General features: G+C 37.5%; 1 pseudogene; it reads right to left on the reverse strand.

Moving 5' to 3' along the window:
- Positions 1 to 537: 537 nt before the first annotated feature.
- The window catches only part of LOC128063914 (60S ribosomal protein L13a-like), a 35,445-nt pseudogene continuing 19,183 nt past the window's right edge, over positions 538 to 16,799 (reverse strand).

Raw genomic sequence — 16,799 nt, forward strand, 5'->3', positions numbered from 1 at the left:
ACTTGTATGCTTCAGAGTTCTTAAGAAATTGACAATGTTCATCTCATCTTTGTCTTGGTACTAGGATAGTGTGTGCAGTAGACTCTAATACAACGGAACTATTAACAGAATGAAACTTGAAGTAAAATATGCCCAAACAACCATTCCTCCTTAATTGAGCCATATAATATATTATATATCAGTCTAGTTTAAAGCAAAAGTGCAACTATCAAATAGGTTATTTTTAGAGAAACCTTAAGATAAAGGTAGCATGTGACCATATTCAATATTTCTTAGGAATTTGATTGGTAGAAAAATGACTTCATTTGTAGAAATTTTTATGTTTTTATTTATTAAAATTTGATGCCCAGTAATTTCATATTAGTGCTCAATACTGTTCTGAGGTTGGGAAAAGTACCAAATCATTGTTTGGAATCTTAATGGAGTATCTGGATACTAAAAAAGTTTCAAATGTATGAGAGCACAATAATGGACATTCCTCTAAATCCATTTTATATATATATATATTTGAGGAATAAATGATCAATTTTATTGGGGTCAGACTAGAAAACTGTGGGTCTTGAGAACCTCTGTGAATTTGTCAGTTTTCTTCTCTATATTCTTTTCAGCCTGCTTCCATAGCCTCATAAGCTGCTTTTTCTGATAATGGATTGTGGCCTTCTCCTTTCTCTTCTCCTCCAGGATGACTGTTACCACCTGGTACTTCCAACCAACCTCATGAGCTGGGCAGCGTAGGTAGGCAAACTTCTGTGTAGGCTTTAGACACAAAACCTTGAGGTCAGCAGCAACCATCATTTGCTTTTTCTTGTCATAGGGTGGCGGGATCCTAGCAAACATCTTGAGGTGGTCCAGGGCATCCTGGCCTTGCTTGGTCTTGTGGAGCAACATGTCCCCCACGGCTGGGACTCAGAAGTGGTAGGGGCCACGAGAGGTGTTAGTGTTCATTACTTGTGGAGGAAGGCCAGATACTTCAACTTATTTCTGTAGAAACTGCCAAAATGTTGATGCCCTCACAGCACACAAACACAGCCTTCTCACTGATCTGGAAGAACCACGACGGCCGCCAGGTGGTTCAGGAGGCGATCTCAGCCATCTAGCACCAGGACCTGCCCTGCTGCTGTCTTTAGCAGTTGCGTAGGCTGAAACCATTTTTTTAAGTGATTGAAAATATTCTAAAATTGGGGTATGATAAGTTGTAAGAATGTGTTCTGCATGTGACTATCTCCAGCACAAAAGCTGAAATTGTGTGGGTCCAAATAAATTAACTAATATTCAAACTTCATGTATTCCTTTCTGTTTTAAAATGCCACACCTAAACTGTTATCCAAAGCCAAAAAAGACAGTAGTCAAATGAACTGAGAGGAATTATCTGCTTATTTAACTGTTTACACATATAATTTCATGTGTGGAAAAGCTATTTTTGAAAATGTATAGCCATCTTTAACGTTTTTTTTTCATTCGATGGTTACTCATAACTAGCTGAGACTTTCATGAGAATTTCACTTTAGCAATTATGTTTGTGAGGAAATATATTCACCAGGAAAAATGTTATGTTGTTAAAAAACAGTTATTGATAGAGTAGTGCATGCATGTTAAGTCTCTTCAGCCGTGTCTGACTCTGTGCGGCCCTATGGACTGTTGTCCTCCAGGCTCCTCTGTCCATGGGATCACCATGCAGGAACACTGAAGTGGGTTGTTATGCACTCCTCCAGGAGATCTTCCCGACCCAGGCATTGAACCCACATCTCTTATGTCTCCTGCATTGGCAGGAGGGTTATTTACGACTAGCACCACCTGGGAAAGCCCATCCATAGAGCAGATAGGAAGTCAAGTAAGTTGTCAGGTACTGAACAAATTCCCACTCAAACCTGACAGTCTCTAACTCCCTGAACTTGGGTAAAGAAGAAAGGGATTGTAAACCTTGAGTAGATACTAAGATCGAGCACACAGGAATATGCATTATATGATTGAATTCTATATGCTAGACAGCCCCTGTCTCCTCTTAGAAACCTCCCATGCAGAATAATATATTCTATTGTGTCTCTCCTCTTGCATCATTGCCGTCTCAGATATTTGCCCAGTTTATTAGCATGAAAACTGGGATTCAGTCACTTAATTTATCTTACTGCCTTTTTTGTTTAGTCTTGGCTCTGCGTTAGCTCTTGCTCCCGCTAGGTTATTTAACAGGGGAACATGGACTAATCATCAGCATAAGTGATTGCCTTACATAGCCAGGAGATAAAAAGGTTTTAGTCAATACTGATTATTAATTATTTGCAGTTGTCATTTAGCCAGAGTAATTCACTGGGCTTTCAATCCCCCTCTTCTAAATATGCATGTGTCAGTGTAAGTATACTTTGAAACACATACTAGAACTAACATTATCTATGATAAATATACCCTTCCAGTTTTCAGCAAATATTTTTGGGAAGGGAGCATTGATAAAACAGGATGAGTTGATCATACTGGTTATTATTTGTGCAAGTCCCCCATCTGGTTTGATCAGTTTTCATCTCTCTCCTCACATATCTCTCTTCTTCTATTGACAATGATTCTAAAATTTTAAATGTATATTTGTTAAAATTGTGTGAATATATTTTAAATTTACATTAACAGCATTTAAAAGCTTTTTGCTGATTAATATGGTATTAAGATCTATCCTTGATGCTGCTTTGTGAAACTCTAGTACACTTCTCTCTGCAGCATTTTTGTTTAAACAGCTACTCAGTTCAGTTCAGTTCAGCTCAGTCGTGTCCGACTCTTTGCGACCCCATGAACTGCAGCACACCAGGCCTCCCTGTCCATCACCAACACCCAGAGTCCATCCAAACCCATGTCCATTGTGTTGGTGATGCCATCCAACCATCTCACCCTGTGTCATCCCCTTCTCCTCCTGCCCTCAACCTTCCCCAGCATCAGGGCCTTTTCAAATGACTCAAATATTCACATCAGGTGGCCAAAATCGTGGAGTTTCAGCTTCAACATCAACCCTTCCAATGAACACACAGGACTGATCTCCTTTAGGATGGACTGGTTGGATCTCCGTGCAGCCCAATGGACTCTCGGGAGTCTTCTCCAACACCACAGTTCAAAGCATCAATTCTTTGGTGCTCAGCTTTCTTTGTAGTCCAACTCTCACATCCATACATGACCACTGGAAAAACCATAGACTTGACTAGATGGACCTTTATTTGCAAAGTAATGTCTCTGCTTTTGATTATGCTATCTAGGTTGGTCATAACTTTCCTTCCAAGGAGTAAGCGTCTTTTAATTTCATGGCTGCAGTCACCATATGCAGTGATTTTGGAGCCCAAAAAAATAAAGTCTGACACTGTTTCCACTGTTTCCCCATCTACTTCCCATGAAGTGATGGGACCAGATGCCATGATCTTCATTTTCTGAATGTTGAGCTTTAAGCCAAATTTTTCACTCTCCTCTTTCACTTTCATCAAGAGACTCTTTAGTTCTTCTTCACTCTCTGTCATAAGGGTGGTGTCATCTGCATATCTTGAGGTTATTGATAATTGTCCTGGCAATCTTGATTCCAGCTTGTGCTTCCTCCAGCTCAGCATTTCTCATGATGTACTGTGCATATAAGTTAAATAAGCAGGGTGATAATATACAGCCTAAACGTACTACTTTTCCTACTGGGAACCAGTCTGTTTTTCAATGCCCAGTTCTAACTGTTGCTTCCTGACGTACATACAGGTTTCTCAAGAGGCAGGTCAGGTGGTCTGGTATTCCATCTCTTTCAGAATTTTGCACAGTTTATTGTGATCCACACAGTCAAAGGCTTTGGCATAGTCAATAAAGCAAAAACAGATGTTTTCCTGGAACTCTCTTGCTTTTTTGACGATCCAGTGGATGTTGTAAATTTGATCTCTGGTTCCTCTGCCTTTTCTAAAACCAGCTTGAACATCTGGAAATTTACAGTTCATGTATTGCTGAAGCCTGGCTTGCAGAATTTTAAGCATTACTTTACTAGCATGTGAGATGAGTGCAATTGTGCAGTAGTTTGAGCATTCTTTGGCATTGCCTTTCTTTGGGATTGGAATGAAAACTGACCTTTTCCAGTCCTGTGGCCACTACTGAGTTTTCCAAACTTGCTGGCATATTGAGTGTAGCACTTTCACAGTGTCATCTTTCAGGTTTTGAAATAGCTCAACTTGAATTCCATCACTTCCACTAGCTTTGTTCGTAGTGATGCTTCCTAAGGCCCACTTGACTTCACATTCCAGGATGTCTGGCTCTAGGTGAGTGATCACACCATCGTGATTATCTTGGTCGTGAAGATCTTTTTTGTACAGTTCTTCTGTGTATTCTTGCCACCTCTTCTTAATATCTTCTGCTTCTGTTAGGCCCCTACCATTTCTGTCCTTTATTGAGCCCATCTTTGCATGAAATGTTCCCTTGGTATCTTTAATTTTCTTGAAGAGATCTCTGGTCTTTCCCATTCTATTGTTTTCCTCTATTTCTTTGCACTGATTGCTGAGGAAGGCTTTCTTATCTCTCCTTGATATTCTTTGAAATTCTTCATTCAAAGAGGTATATATTTCCTTTTTTCTTTGCTTTTTGCTTCCCTTCTTTTCACAGCTATTTGTAAGACCTTCTCAAACAGCCAGTTTGCTTTTTTGCATTTCATTTCCATGGGGATGGTCTTGATTCCTGTCTCCTGTACAATGTCATGAACTTCCGTCCATAGTTCATCAGGCACTCTGTCTATCAGATCTAGTGTCTTAAATCTATTTCTCATTTCCAGTGTATAGTCCTAAGGCTCAAGTGGTTTTTAACTCTGTTACAAATATTTTAACATCTATGTGCTAGCTATCCAACTTTGGAGAAATTCTTATTTGAAGTTTTGGAGTACTGAAAACTGTTAAGCCTTTGTAATATCTTGATTCCCAGGTCGCTCAGTAGTAAAGAATCCGCCTGCAATGCAAGAGACATGGGTTCAGTCCTTGAGTTGGGAAAATCCCCTGGAGAAGGAAATGGCAACCCACTCCAGTATTTTTGCCCGGGAAATCTCATGGACAGAGGAGCTTGAGGGCTACAGTCCGTGGGGTAGCAAAAGAGTTGGACACAACTTAGTAACTAAACAACAACACTATTTTGATTCAGTCAAGATTGAGAACTAACAGTAGTTAGTTACAATTATACATAAATCCTTGTATCTTAATCCATGGTTTTTTATGTTACAGTGCCTTAACAATCCAATTGAACCAGCTTTCTTTAATATTATTAGCATCCACCAAATGCTTATTTTCTAAACATTAAACTTGGTCATACTTTCTACCCAACCTTATATTAGTTACTCTTTTCTCACCTTGAAACTTTACCTCATTTGCTTCTTTTCTCTTCTTGCCTCCTCAGTGCCTGAGACATAGACTTGGATGCAAGCATTTTTTTTTCCCCAATGTTATCTCAGAAAGGAGGGAATAGAGAGACTGAGAATGATCAGTTGAAGGAAGAAAGTGATTAAAGAATGCATCCTTGAACAGTTTATCATCATGAAAAATGCGACCTTATCCTATTATTGACCCTGTATGAAACCATGTAAAATGTCCCACCTAATCACTTCTTTAGAGGATCAGAATATGAGGCAATTATCCAATAACTCCTGTAGCTTACTGGTTATGGGTTACCTCTAGAGATGTTAGGTAAGTTTCCCTCTTCACACACTGTCAGGCTGTGCCTGTGCCATTAGACAAGCAGTTGTCTGACATTGAAGAAAACATAAAAGTCTCCATTGAGTCTCTTGAGATGAGATACTGGGAGTTTTAAAATGCTGTCCCTCATAGCTGTGGTGGAACTAGATAAGCTAAGGAATGTGTTGTGAAACTCAAGAAGTATCTGCCTTCAACAGGTTTCTCTTCTTCCTATCCTACTCTGCTTTTTCTTTTCTTCCTGCCTAAATAAAAAAATATGATCCAGGTAAATGTGTAGATCAAATAATGGGCAAGATCCAATTACCTGCCACTAATGGGATCATGGTATAATAGGAAAGGCAGAGCAAACCATTTTAATCTGAACTGGTAGTCGAGAATATATGCAAACAGGATCACTGAAAACATTGCATCTGTGTAACCTTGGGAGAATCACAGCGCCTTGAAAGGACTTGCCTCTGAGATGTAACTTCAGTAGTGCTTACGAGAAAACCTATGTCAAAAAACTAGTTGTTTCATCATGCATGCATACATTCTTTTCTTTTTATATGCCTGAAAAAAAATTCCACTCTTGACCTTATGGCTCTATATGTTTCTGCATTCTCATTCTGTAAAATTTAACTTTTTTAAATTTATGTAATTATTTGATTAATGTTTGGCTCCCATAATAGACTAGGACCACTAGAAAAGAGATTGTATCTGTCTTCACTTACCTTTCTTGAATTTCAAGCCCTGACCTAGTGCCTGACACACAGATACATAAACAAAGAAAGCAAAGTTAAAATGAAAGAACCAAGAATTCTATGGTTCAGTCTTCCTTTTACTGTAAATTTGCTCTGTGACCTTCGGAAGGTCACTTGGTATTATAGGTATCAGTGTTCACATTTGGTCACTAGACTTAGTGATCCTCTAACTCAGTCTTCTATGACTCAAATAATGTGAAGGAAAATTTGGCATTTCAATAAATTGATGATAGCCATTCTTTACTGATGCATCTATCTTAGAAAAGAAGTGACCATCTTATGTTTACATGGCAATAGTAAACATAGTAAACATATGTGACCATAACTCACCTCTACATAATTTCAAATCTCTTTCGCTCCTACCCTCCACATATACTATACTTCTATACAGTAAGTCCTCTACATATACACCTTCAAGTTGTGAACTTTCAAAGATGCATACATGCATTCCATCAGCATCAAGTTGCCCTGTCTCTTATTGCTAACAATCCTTAGCTCTACAATCACCCACCTCCTCTCTCTCCTCCAGGCATTAACTCTTTTTGCCGTTCACTTGATGCCAGCACCTGTATGCCAGCTGATGTACTTTGCTACTGTACTTTTCAAGGTATTGTACTGTAAGATTAAAAATATTCTCTTTATTTTTGTGTTTATTTATGTATTATTTGTGTGAAAACTATTTTCAACCTATTATTTACTAGTTTAAATGGTACACTATAGTACTTTATAGCCAATTGTGTTAGCTGGGTACCTGGGCTAACTTTGTTGGACTTACGAACAAATCAGACTTACAAATGTGCTCTTAGAATGGTACTCATTTGTATGTGGGGGATTTAATGTATATATGCGTGCTCAGTGGCTTCAGTCATATCCAACTGTTTGTGACCCTATGGCCAATAGCCTGCCAGGCTCCTCTGTCCATGAGATTGTCCAGGCAAGACTAATGAAGGGTTGCCATGCCCTCCTCCAGAGGATCTTCCCTATGCCAGGATCAAACATGCGTCTCCTGCAACTTCTGCATTGCTGGCAGATCCTCTAACACTGAGAAACTTTTTTTTTTTTTTGAAGGTCAGAACATTTGTGTGAATATGAGCACACTTCCATTAAAAAAAAAAAAGGTATCAGTCTTAGAGTCCCAAGCCTCCACCAAGTGGATACCTAATCAGAATATATTTAGAGCCAGTGTATCTTTTGTTCTTTATATTAAAAAAAAAAAAGATGTTGGATTGCCATGTTAAATATAAATCAGTAATGCCAGAGTTGAGATATAATGTCTGGTCAACTCCTCTTTGTTTGGCTGAGCCATGGAGCCCCAGATCCATGTCAGCATCCTCTAGGAAAGTTAGAGAAGAAACAGACTTTCTGATAAATTCACTTCCAAACATAGACTATCAATGGGATGCTTTTAAAAGCTAAATCCTCAGCAGTAGAAAGTGACAAGATACTTATCAGAAGAGCCTTCCTTCATGAATTCAGGCCTCTGGCTCCTCTATTGTATATCCATTCACATAGAAAAAGAGGCCACACATCCTCAGTGAATGTATATTAGCATATAGAGAAGGAAGGACATATCCATACAGGGTGTGAATTCACAACTAAAGAAGAAAGAACACTCTGACAAAAAACATCTAGTGAGCTAAACATATGGCTTCAAACTTTCTGAGTTGTCAGCAGAATGTCCCATAGTGAAAATTATGTCAGCCTTTCCCCCTAGAAATCACTCCATAAAAATTTAACTCTGTACCATTTCAAATTCATCTGAGGAAAAGAGAGATAAAGTACCCTTAAATCAAAGAGATTTATGTATTCCAATAAAACTGCAAGATTTTGTTTTGATAGGAATAATGCAAGAACCAACAAATTAAATGCTCTTGAGGAATGATTATGACTATAGGAGTTATTTTGTTTTTATCAGGATTGAATAGCTGTAACTTGTCTCTTACAGTTGTACAGATTGCTGTGGTATTGATAAGTGGCTTATGAGAAATGGTGTTGAATTGGAGAAAAGTTTAATTTACTTTTAATTTCATAAATCTGACTTTACATCTTGAGTTGTAGTTATTTATTATTTACCAGCCATGATACAAAGTAACCTGCCACCAGGGACAGGGACATCAATAATGCCCCTTACGAAGATCACTGTCATTGGAAGGAATGGCATACATTCCACTCGGATGTCAGTGATGAGTAAATTTGAAAATTGCCTCTGACTTCTCAGGGAGTTTCAGCTTTTACACACTTATGCTTCCTGAGGGTCTTTCTCTGCACTTGGCATTCACTAAAGTGCCACAGAGGCAGAATGGACTGATCAAGTGATCTGGAGGCCAGTCAAGATAAATTAGATGCTTAATTTATATACCAGGCATTGCAGACAGACTAATTACAAAGAGACAGTTTGATAAAGTAATGTAAGACTCTGCACATATTAGTCAGAGCTTGCTTCCATGAAATTATTGCTGATATATTTGCTCTGCGCTTTGAGATTTTGTATGCACAATTGTGCAGTGAGCACTATGAAACACATTCTATAAATATATTAAAACTGTGCTATCTGCCAAACTTTTCTAATTTTATGCTGCCCACAAGAGAGGATTTTCCTTTGCTTTGTAACTTTTTTCTTAATATTCACTGAGATGGATGTGAAATAGTTGAGCAAGATGTCTAAAGATATAGTAGCTGAGGAAGATGATGAGAATAAAATCATAATACTATAGAATCAATCACTAAAAAGTGGGGAAATAGGCCTCTTGAAAAATAATGCTAGAATTAAAGTTCTTGTCTCATGTCTTAAAAATTCAGAGACTATACTAGATTTTGGGTTCCCCACAAGGCTCAGTGGTAAGGAATCGCCAGACAATGCATAAGATGCATATTTAATCCCTGGGCCACAAAGATTCCCTGGAGAAGGAAATGGCAACCCACTCCAGTATTCTTGCGTGGGAAATTCCATGAACAAAGGAGCCCAGTGGGCTGCAGTCCATGGCTTTGCAGAGTCAGATATGACTTAGGGTCTAAACAACAACAACACTAGTGTTTAGAGAAACAGAGTGCAAAACAACAGTTATAGAGAAGAAGTTTTGGGAGGCTACTGGTGTTATATTGCAAAAACACAGGAATAAAGAAGACTGTATTCCAGACCTTTCTGTATGTGTACAGTGGCTAATAGAGGCAACCAATAGTTCATGTTCTTGGAAAAACTTTAAGCATTGTAATTGAAATGTAAGCTTAAATTAGTTGCCTCAGGGGAGATGAGAAATTGAGGTCACGACACGAATGAGTGACTTCACTTTCACTTTTTACTTTCATGCATTGGAGAAAGAGATGGCAGCCCACTCCAGTGTTCTTGCCTGGAGAATCCCAGGGATGGGGGAGCCTGGTGCCCTGCCATCTGTGGGGTTGCACAGAGTCGGACATGACTGAAGTGACTTATCAGCAACTTAAATACTGGTGATAGCAAACAGCCTCTTCCAACAGCACAAGAGAAGACTCTACACATGGACATCACCAGATGGTCAACACTGATATCAAACTAATTATATTCCTTGCAGCCAAAGATGGAGAAGCTCTATACAGTCAGCAAAAACAAGATTAGGAGGTGACTGTGACTCAGATCATGAACTCCTTATTGCTAAATTCAATTTCTTAAATTGAAGAAAGTAGGGAAAACCATTAGACCATTCAGATATGACCTAAATCAAATCCCTTAGGATTATACAGTGGAAGTGATAAACAGATTTAAAGGACTAGATCTGATAGAGTGCCTGATGAACTATGGACAGAGGTTCATGTGCAGGAGACAAGGTCAAGACCATTCCCAAGGAAAAAAAGTGCAAAAAAGCAAACTGGCTGTCTGAGAAGTCCTTAAAATAGCTGTGAAAAGAATAGAAGCAAAAGGCAAAGGAGAAAAGGAAAGATATACCCATCTGAATGCAGAGTTCCAAAGAATAACAAGAAGAGATAAGAAAGCCTTCCTCAGTGATCAGTGCAAAGAAATAGAGGAAAACAATAGAATGGGAAAGACCAGAGATCTCTTCAAGAAAATTAGAGACACCAAGGGAACATTTCATGCAAAGATGGGTTCAATAACAAACAGAAAAGATATGGAACTAACAGAAGCAGAAGATATTAAGAAGAGGTGGCAAGAATACACAGAAGAACTGTACAAAAAAGATCTTCATCACCCAGATAATCACAATGGTGTGATCACTCACCTAGAGCCAGACATCCTGGAATGTGAAGTCAAGTGGGCCTTAGGAAGCATCACTATGAACAAAGCTAGTGGAGGTGATGGAATCCCAGTTGAGCTATTTCAAATCCCAAACGATGATGCTGTGAAGTGCTGCACTCAATATGCCAGCAAGTTTAGAAAACTCAGCAGAGGCCACAGGATTAGAAAAGATCAGATTTCATCCGGTCCCAAAGAAAGGCAATGCCAGAGAATGCTCAGGCTACCACACAATTGCACTCATCTCACACACTAGTAAACTAATGCTCAAAATTCTCCAAGCCAGGCTTCAGCAGTATGTGACCCATGAAATTCCAGATGATCAAGCTGATTTTAGAAAAGGTAGAGGAACCAGAGATCAAATTGCCAACATCAACTGGATCATCAAAAAAGCAAGAGATTTCCAGAAAAAAACATCTATTTCTGCTTTATTGACTGTACCAAAGCCTTTGACTGTGTGGATCACAATAAACTGTTGAAAATTCTGAGAGTGATGGGAATATCAGACCACTTGACCTGCCTCTTGAGAAACCTGTATGCAGATCAGGAAACAACAGTTAGAGCTGGACATGGAACAACAAACTGGTTCCAAATAGGAAAAGGAGTACATCAAGGCTGTATATTGTCACCCTGCTTATTTAATTTATATGCAGAGTACATCATAAGAAATGCTGGACTGGAAGAAACACAAGCTGGAATCCAGATTGCCAGGAGAAATATCAATAACCTCAGATATGCAGATGACACCACCCTATGGCAGAAAGCAAAGAAAAACTAAAGAGCCTCTTGAAGAAAGTGAAAGAGGAGAGTGAAAAAGTTGGCTTAAAGCTCAACATTCAGAAAACGAAGATCATGGCATCTGGTCCCATCACTTCATGGGAAATAGATGGGGAAACAGTGGAAACAGTGACAGATTTTTTTTTTTTTTTTCCTCCAAAATCACTGCAGATGGTGACTGCAGCCATGAAATTAAAAGATGCTTACTCCTTGGAAGAAAAGTTATGACCAACCTAGATAGCATATTAAAAAGCAGAGACCTTACTTTTCCAACAAAGGTCCGTCTAGTCAAGGCTGTGTTTTTTCCAGTAGTCATGTATGAATGTGAGAGTTGGACTATAAAGAATGCTGAGAACTGAAGCACTGATGCTTTTAAACTGTGGTGTTGGAGAAGACTCTTGAGAGTCCCTTGGACTGCAAGGAGATCCAACCAGTCTATCCTAAAGGAGATTAGTTCTGAGTATTCATTGGAAGGACTGATGTTGAAGCTGAAACTCCAATACTTTAGCCACCTGATGTGAAAAGCTGACTCATTTGAAAAGACTCTGATGCTGGGAAAGATTGAAGATGGGAGAAGAAGGGGACGACAGAGGATGAGATAGTTGGATGGCATGACTGACTCAATGAACATGAGTTTTAGTGCACTCCAGGAGTTGGTGATGGACAGGGAGGCCTGGCATGATGCAGTTCATGGGGTCCCAAAGAGTCAGACACGATTGAGTGACTAAACTGAACAGAACTGATCTTAAATACCGACTTTAAAAAATGCCACTGTAAAATCAATGGTGTGAGACATGGTATACTTGGGGGAGAGAAGAGTATCAGGTTGTTAAAGAGAAGTTCAAAGGTCTACACAGAGAACAGAAAGAGATTTTGTAATTACAGGTGGTTACATAATGTTTTTAAAAATTCCCTGGTATGGGATGGTACCATCAGAATCACAGTGGGTATTAGTGTTAACATTGTGAACTGAACAAAATCTCTTGATTTATCTCTAGAGAAAAATATTTAAAATGAACCAACAAAACATGTCCAGAAGGTCATTGTAGTCAATGCACTAGGGACAGAATTTCTCAATTAGATACCCACTGCCTATAGCCAAGAGGAAAGTAAACCTAAATGAAGTTACTCAGATTGTCTCGTAGGTTTTGCTGCACATGTTGTGGCTACTTCAAGTGAATGGTACCTGACATCTAGTATCTAAGTCATTGTATACATATGCTCCTTAGGTTTTAAAAGATACTTCCATGCCTGCCTGAACCTCTTAGAGTAAGAACCTTATTCTTTTTTAACTTTGAGTTGAAGGCTGCCTTGAGGCTCCATAGAAGTTTTGAAGTTAAACGTCTCAAAGCAGTTTTCTCTAGAATTTCAGAAGACAATTCAAATTAACAGTGTCCAATTTCTCAGGGTGGAGAATGCATTAAATCCCTGAACATTCAAATTAAGCTCTGAAAACTTCCTGTTCACTCTATGATTTGCCTTTATAAGGTTCTGGAGTATCTGATATCTCCTCCTTGCTGTGTAAACTGATCAAGAAAATAATTATGTCCACAAACAAGTGATTTTATGTCCCTGGACCCTGTGACATTTGCATACCAATGAAGTTTCCTTGATAATGTGTCATGTGTTCAAGTCTCTCCTTCCTCCAGGACTTGTATCAGCATAAACCCTCTTTGAAAACAACAACAAAGTCCTACATTTAAATTCCTTTCTGGGTCAGAGGCCACTGATTACAAGTACCTGCTGGGAGGTATATAGTCTTCTCAATAAAAATAAAAGATCAGTAGGGTTAAGAGTCAGACATTCCTGGTTCAAATCCCAGTACTGTATTTTGAACAATATAATTGTAGACATATTATTTTTTAAATGTCAGATTTTCATTTTCTTAAATCATTTCCTTTTTTGGTAAAATGGCAATGATAATTCTTACATCATCGGACTATAAGGGAAACTAAATGACATAGTATATGCAAAATATTTAATAATATGTTTGATACATAATTAGAATTCAGCAAGTTTACAGATTCTATATACTTCTCACCAAAACTATTTTTTCCAGGAACATATATGGTTTATATTTAAAATAAAATAGAGAGTGGGTTCTCTACCATCTCAAATGTACAATGTTCTTGTTTACACAAGAGTTTTCCATTTCTGTTTATCAGAACAGCTAGAGATGGTATTCCTGAGATATTTTACCTTGCATTTGACACAATCTTTAACTTAATAATATCATCTTTGTCTTTATGTCCAAGACATTCTCTCCATCCATGTAAAACTCAGGTAGGACACATAAACTTCCCTTCCCTTGCTTCTTTATCTAAAGAAGGTGGTAGCAAGATTTGTCCCTCAATACTACTATTCTATGACTTTTAGTTACTAAACTTAAAAATGCCTTCGTTTTTCAAATAAAAATTAACTTTAATATGCTGTTTTGTCTACTAAAGTATTTTTATCCTTAATGTGTTTCCAAGTTGACTCTCTAGCCTAATGACATAGAAATGACTAATTCCTCTGGAATAAGAAAGCAATCAGTAGATTAAATACTCCTCTGCCTGTATTCCAAACTCAAAATTGCTTGTTGGATGTAAGAATTGAATGATGGTATGATTACAATCTACAGTACATTTATTCATTCATTCAAAATTTATGAGTGCCTATTATGGGCCAGATACTATGGTGATGCTAATAAATATGTATATATAATATATATGTACACACATATATACATGTGTAGTATATATATAATTATATGTGTATATATATATATATCTTTATAGTTCATAAAGTGCTTTTGATTATCTCATTTAATATTTATAATAATTCAATGGGGAAGGGGAATGATCCCCAATTTTAAGATAAAGAAGCTAATTATAGGAGAGGTCAAGTAATTTTCCTAGCATTCTATAATTAAGTAATAGACAGAAATTGAATGTAATCTGTTAACATTTTATGTTATTTCTGATTAAATTACACTTATTTTAGGACCTTTGTTTGTTTATATGTTTGTCGAATAAACTACATAGTCAGAAAAACCTAGCTCAGTGCATGTATATTTCCACAAGTAAACTTTAAGATAAATAATCTGCTATTTTCTCTGTCAGCCTTAGACACACTGTACTTCTGGCTGGTGAGCTAATGCATAGTAAATCCATGTGGTATGCACAATTGGAGGTCCTATGGAAATACTTGTTTCTTTTTAGCTAATATGTAATGAGTTTAGATTGTCTGACTAATGAAGCATAGAATGCACTATTTCTCTCTAAATGGTGCTATTTCAACACTCAGCCTGGAACTTTATCAGAAATGCAAATTTAGACACAGAGCTGTCTATGCATCTGCTTGGTTGCATAGCCTCTGTGAATGTTTTTTCATTCTTTCTTTTGGCAAACCTGAAGATTTGAGAACCAAAAAAAATGGTCAAGATCACATATTAATAAATGATGGACTGAGACTCAAATTTATTTCTTCTTGGTTTCTTAATCATCACTCCTCTCCCATATAGTGATCTCATTGATTATCATCTCATTACAGAGAAGAGGGAACTTTCTTCATCTCTGATGCCTCAGTGCCAGGTGTACAGTCAGCGCCTAATAAATAGGTGTTGACTTGTCTGTATGAATGGACTTTTCTTTCTAGCATCATATACTGGTATACTATTACATTTCCTGGAGCCAGAGCTTATGAACTGGATGAGTTTGTGATGGTTGTCATGTCATGCTACACTGGATGGACTTTAAAAGCCTGTTTATAGCAGACTAATCCAGTGAGTGATCGTTCTATGCTTAAAACTGTCTCACTGAACTCATAGCATCTGATGCAGCCTATTCCATTTTCTGGTGTACCTGCACCCACATGCATACACACATGCCTAAAGGGTGTTGTTTTTAATATTATGAATTGAAATCTGTCCCTTAAAATTTAACTCCTTTTTCCTAAATCTTATGTTGGAAGAAACATGCAGTTTAATCATTACAATATCTCTCTCTCTCCTATATTGAAGTATTTTCAAGTTGTAATCCTTTAAATACAGGGCCAGAGAGGTACTTTTTTTTTTTTTCTAAAAATATTTTCCTTTTACCCTCATGAGCACAAGTAACATCAAGACCAAGGACTAATCTACTGTACACTGTCTCCCATGAAATTTAAATTTAAATGGAAAAAAAAAGGATGATTAACTAAAGACATGAATAATGAAATAATGCATTATATAATTGCTAATAAACATTGGTAAATATTTAAAGGTACAGTTACCTATGATTTTTTTCAGCCAAAAGAATATTACAATGGATACAATTTTCTGTACTTAGAAATTTATTACAACACTATTCATTATAGAACTTATCTTTTAAAATTCAAAAGATTTTCTCTATGAATATATTCTATTATATATTAAGTTCAAATATTTAGTTTATTTTATATATATATATATATATATATATATATATATATATATATATATATAATTGATGTATGGGCATCCTCAGTGACTCAGCAGTAAAGAATCTGCCTTCTGCCTGCAGTGAGGAGACACGGGTTCGATTCCTCGTTTGGGAAGATTCCCTCAAGGAGGGCAAAACAACTCACTCCAGTATTCTTGCCTGGAGCTGTGTTTGAAAGTGAAAGTGAAAGTCACTCAGTCCTATCTGGCTCTTTGGTGACCCCATGGACTATACAGTCCATGGAGTTCTCTAGGCCACAATACTGGACTGGGTAGCCTTTCCCTTCTCCAGGGAATCTTCCCAACCCAGGAATTGAACCAAGTTCTTACTCACTGCAGGCAGATTCTTTACCAGCTGAGCCATAAGGGAAGCCCAAGAATACTGGAGTGGGTAGCCCATCCCTCTCCAGTGGAACTTGCTAGTTTTAGCAGACATTTTGTCCTGTCCAAAAAGATCCATAGAGACATATGTTCCATACCAAAAGGTCCTTGGTTGTTTGTCCTATCCAAAACTACTTGGCATGGACCAAATGTGCTCATGTACTTTTTGGATAGGGCCCAATTTCAACTACCTTTTGGTGTGAACTGAATTTTTTATTGATCAGGTATCTTATGGACCAAACGTCTGGATATTTTGGCCACGACCAAATGTCCTTCAAAGTAAAGCCATACCAAACTTATTGGTCATCCCTTGAATGAAGCAAGCCAAGTATACCTTATTTAGTTTTGACTTTTCTTAGTTTTTTTTTTTTTCTTAGAGTCATTACAAACTAAAAATTTCACGCATCAGCTCTTATACCTACCAGTTTATTTTCTAATTTACTAGTTGGTATGAATCTGTTGAGAACATTTTAACACTTTTGAGATCTTTGAGCATATGCTCTGTAAAATTGTAATATTATTACCTCTCTGATTAATTCTGTGTTATTTTCACACAGAATATTTTCTTT

Source organism: Budorcas taxicolor, chromosome 18 (assembly GCF_023091745.1).
Source record: "Budorcas taxicolor isolate Tak-1 chromosome 18, Takin1.1, whole genome shotgun sequence".
In the NCBI taxonomy this organism is placed as follows: domain Eukaryota; kingdom Metazoa; phylum Chordata; class Mammalia; order Artiodactyla; family Bovidae; genus Budorcas; species Budorcas taxicolor.